At 41.6% G+C, this 4,778-nt stretch overlaps 1 protein-coding gene across 1 annotated transcript in view; it reads right to left on the bottom strand.

Moving 5' to 3' along the window:
• The window catches only part of NHSL1 (NHS-like 1), a 52,490-nt gene that overhangs the window by 24,231 nt on the left and 23,481 nt on the right, over window positions 1-4,778 (bottom strand). The window lies entirely within an intron of this gene.

The raw sequence follows: 4,778 nt of genomic DNA, 5'->3' as shown, positions 1-4,778 counted from the left end.
AGCGGTCTTGAGCAGAGCAAAGCACAGTAACCAATTATCTTACACATCAACGCTGTGTCCCTGGAGTGATTAACCCCTCCCAGTGCCCTATCAGGATGATGCGATTTGAGCACTGCCTTGCTCCAGCTGTACTAGGTTGTAAGGATGCATAAGGTCTCAGCCAGAAGCATGTTAAGAAGAGACAGATTTTAGGACAGCTCAGTAAAAGAACCAGGCAATGTACTCTACAAAACCACCAGTCACGGATCAGCAAGGTAGGATGAATAATTTTGCTTTGGCCCTGGAGAAACTCATGCCACAGTCAAGGGTTTCATTTTGCCCCTTCGCCAAGGCTGAAGCATTTAACAACAGTAGTAGCCCTAAAATGGTCATTCAAAAAGTCATTCCTTTATCAAGTGGCAGATTTCACCTCCACAATGAGTGTTTCACTTAAAAAATAAAACCAACCAATGAAACAAACAGCTGCCTGCACCAGAAAAAGAGGTTGCAACAGCTTGTGCAAATCGTTCTACCAGACAAAGTTATAAGCCAAACAAGCCATTTGCTTTTAGGGAGCAAATCTGTTCTCATTACAAGGTCCTTGCTTGCATGCCAGTAAGGGCAGAGAAAGCCATAATGTAGCTTTCTACTGATAGGAGAGTACTAGTCCACGGCAAACCCTGAGGACGGGCAGGTTCAGGGCACATAGAAGACATCACTGGGGCTTCTAGCAGGTGGCCACAAGCTCCCGGCAAAGCTGGGAGAAGCAGACACCTCTCCTCCCTACTCCTGCTAGCCAGGCACCCCAGGGAATCCCAGAAGCAAGAGAGGAAGAAAGATCTGGAGCAAAACCAACCTCCACCTCCCCCCAGCCCCCAGACAAAACAAAAATTAAAAAGAGACAAGAAAACCGTGGAAGAGGAGTTGTAGTGGCTTGCAGCGCTCGCAGAGATATCTCTGCAACCTCCCAACTCCTCAGTTTCAGGGGGGGTTTCCTCTGGGACCTCCCTCTCTACCACCAGACCAGGGTTACAGCCATCCTCTCCTGTTCTTTATTCCTTTCTCCCTTTCAAGAGCAGAATACTACCCGAAGTAGGGTTGTTAGTACTGGATCACTGCCTCTCCTGGTAGTCACTCCCTCACTGCTGTACATGGGCATGGAAAGAAACATCACAGCTATTTATAACAGATGGATTTTTTTAAAATTATTATGGGTTTTCAATCTAAGTGATCTGTTTTCTCTCGAAGCTGAGTGCTATACAACATACATGCCCAGACACTGTGCCCTAACCACTGTTTATAATTTCTGATTTTAATTTTCTTCCTGTCACTATGAGGAGTTCCCACTGTTTACAAATAAATAACAATTTATTTATTCTATTATGCTTTGACTCTACATGCTTTAGGACAAGGCCCAACATTTTTCTTAATTTTATTTTTTTTTTAAAAAAAGCAACTTCCAGGCAAAAAGTAAAAGAATAGAAAAGTAAAATCTCTTCAGGTAATAATAAAAAAAACATTTCAGGCAATTAAATTCTTACTAATGTCATCCTGTGGCTTGGAACCACACTTTGAAAAGTGGGAGCTTTTCTTCGAGGAAATAATCCATTTCTGTCAGTCTTGTATTTCTTTACTAGGGAGGCTGAGGATTGGATAAATGCTGCTCTGTAGGAAAGGGCTCAGCTCTGTGAACACCCCAGCAATTCTTTCAATACAAGCTTCTTGGAGGACACCAGTATTTTTTCAGGCCTGAATTGTTTTTAAAACTTTCTGAAACCATTTCTATAAAAATATAATGTGAATGCTTATCTTTTAGAGTGTGTACATACACTGTTTATACATATATACAGTGTGGGCACACCTATGTATATGCACCTACACACAAACACAAGCACCTTCCCACCTCAGATCACTCAAATTTACAAAAACCTTAATTAACTTATGCAATTCAGGAGAGAAATGCCATTACAGCAGCAAAAGCTGCCTCCTGGCCATTACAAAAACCTTAATTAACTTATGCAATTTAGGAGAGAAATGCCATTACAGCAGTGAAAGCTGCCTCCTGGCCCTGCTTTCCCCCCAAGTTAGGTTTTAAAACAGCTGAGAGAGAGAAAGGGCTTGTAAAAAAGGTTGCATGAGGGATGCCAGCCCAGTGTCACGGCGTGCAGGTGTGTGTGCACTTAAAGGAGTAATCTGGGGCTGAGGCAGAGAAATGTCGCTTTCCCTGTTCTGCAAAGAGCTTTCCTCCTGCCTGAATCGGGGCACCAAGGGAGACACCCCAAGCCTGGTTTTGCAGTTTATGTGGGGTGAGAATGAGCTCCAGTGACCTTCGGATACTCTGCTTGGTTGATACTGTCAGCATCAATATCTGTCATGTTCAGACTACACTGTAGTGCCAGGTCTCAGCCGTCATACAGGAGTCACCAGGGGCTGCTCCAATATGTCAAGTGGAAGAGTTACTGGTTACAAAGCCACCCTTCCTTTTCCAGGAAAATGCCCAAACCAAACAGAACACTTATTCCATTACAGTATACAAATAGATAAAAAAACTGAAGAACTGAAGTACCTACTACAAGGCAATCCTAATTATCCCAAAAAAATGTGGAACAACAATCACAAATTTTGCAGAATTGAGAGTTGATAAAATTGAGGACAGATGGAGGAAGACGGACAGAAACGAATCAGCCCAGTGAGCATGTAGCAAACGAACAGCAATTGCAAACCCAATCGTGCAGCTGAGGTCAAAGCACTGTGTAAGTGAGAATGATTTTCTGCCACAGGACAGTGGTGTGTACAAAATAATTCAGTAAAAGAGCTGTGGGCGATTTTGGGTGTAGGAAGAAATGGTCATGTTTCATCTGTAAGTATGCCTTCCACGGTTCCTGGAGAAGCATGTCTGTCTCTACTTATGTCCTTTCTTCCAATGTACTCACAATTATAGTCATATACGGTTTTTTTGATGTGAAGACACTTTAAGCGGACGTGACAATGCCATACACAGCTTTATTGCACATAGAGGAAAACAGCAGCTCATCTTTCAGCTTTCTTCACATAGAAATGATTTACTGCTATAATCAGGATTTACACATTTTTAGCAAACATTCCCAGATTTACAATACAGAAGCTTGCCGGAAGATGCAGGAACATCTTCTCAAGTAAGGTCTGTTATACCAGAAATAGAACTGGACTAGGCAGTATTTTGAGATTATGTATCTGCTTAGCAAAGCTGAGCATAAACACTATGTTCATAATAGAACAGAAAGCACCTGTCCCATTTTCAAAACATCTCTGATTCATAGTAACTTTATTGCTAGACTCAAATGGCCAAATTTCAGTGCAACAGGATCTTAGACTCATCTCCTCAGGAGAACTGGAATTTGTCCTTTTTAATTGACCAGGGAAGAGGGAAAGACGAGATGGGATGTGAAAGCAACAGCCTTGGACCTTGCATTGTTTCCACAGACATGCCACTAGAGGGGAAAAAGCATGAACTTTCAAATGGGAGCTGAAATGAGAATCCAGGAGAGAAATGGCCTATAAATACCCTACAGACAAGCCATATGGCTCAGTAAGCCAGAGCCTTGCCATTGCCTTGTTGACATATTGTCCCCCAGCCTACTTAGCCGCTGAGATACAACAAAAGGGTTTCACTGTCTCAGCACATTCATGGTATTTGAGAGGTCCCAGATGACAAGTGAGTATATGGTGTGTATCTTGCAGCATGCTCTGCCTAAATACCCTGTTTATTTTTAAGCTTTTTATATTCTAGGGGTTTATACTACAGTGTTAGAAAAAAGATGGGACCTCCAGGAAGAAAATTCAATCTATATTAATTCTACCTTTCAGCAAAGGAACTTCAGCCTTCTAGTTGTGCTATTTACTTCACTGCCTACGGCAATCATTTCTAAAATTATAATCTCTCAGAAAAGCAAAATTGAGGGAAAAAAAAACCCCTAAACAAACCAGCATTGCAGACAGGAGCCACACAAATTCAGCTGTCTATTACTATTTCCCAACATCTTATTTCTTCTCTGGCCTTTTACTAGGTTTGATGGCTTCATGTGCCTTTTTACCTAATGCAAAGCGATCAAGACAAACGATAATGGGGGAAAAAAAAAAACCAACACCCAAAACTTTAAATTCCTCTTTCTTAGTCAATCGAGAACATCACTTTATTTGCCTGCTTCAACCTGAGGGGTTTCACACTGTGTTATGGAGTGATGCCACATTATAAATTTACATGAAATTACACTTAAGTTGAATCAGTCATGTCTTGCTTTATTTGGTGTCCTCCAGACCAAGGTCACCAGGCCAGTCCCCCCAAATTTTATAGAATATTCCCTTTTATTATTTCTACACATAGATATTCGGTTACACTAGACAACTTTGCTATCCTACAAAATCCTTCACTTCATAACCTTCACTGTTTCAATAAGGAAGAGATTTTTTTTTTGTCAGCAGAAATTACTGACCATCAAGCAAGTATCACTGCAGAAACGTTCCTTTCTCCTTCCTCTACTCTGTTGCAATGGGACTAAAAGCATAAAAGAGCCATACTGCATCAGATCAGAGCTCTAAAAGCCTACCTTGTATTTGCCTTATGATAATGGCCAATCAATGATATACAGGTGAAATTAAATCAGAGGATGCATACAGTGGATGCTTTCCCCTAAATATTCTCTCAATATTGGATGGAGTCCTCTGCCCCACCAATATTTGCCCAGTTGCTTTCTGAACCCACATAAACTTTCAGCATCCACAATTCCTGCAGCAATTGCACCGGGTGAGTATGGTGAGTG

The sequence above is a fragment of the Pterocles gutturalis genome, unplaced genomic scaffold (assembly GCF_000699245.1).
Source record: "Pterocles gutturalis isolate BGI_N339 unplaced genomic scaffold, ASM69924v1 scaffold8708, whole genome shotgun sequence".
In the NCBI taxonomy this organism is placed as follows: Eukaryota; Metazoa; Chordata; class Aves; order Pterocliformes; family Pteroclidae; genus Pterocles; species Pterocles gutturalis.
The sequence above is the reverse complement of the archived record's forward strand: the minus strand, read 5'-3'. Positions and strand labels throughout refer to the sequence as shown.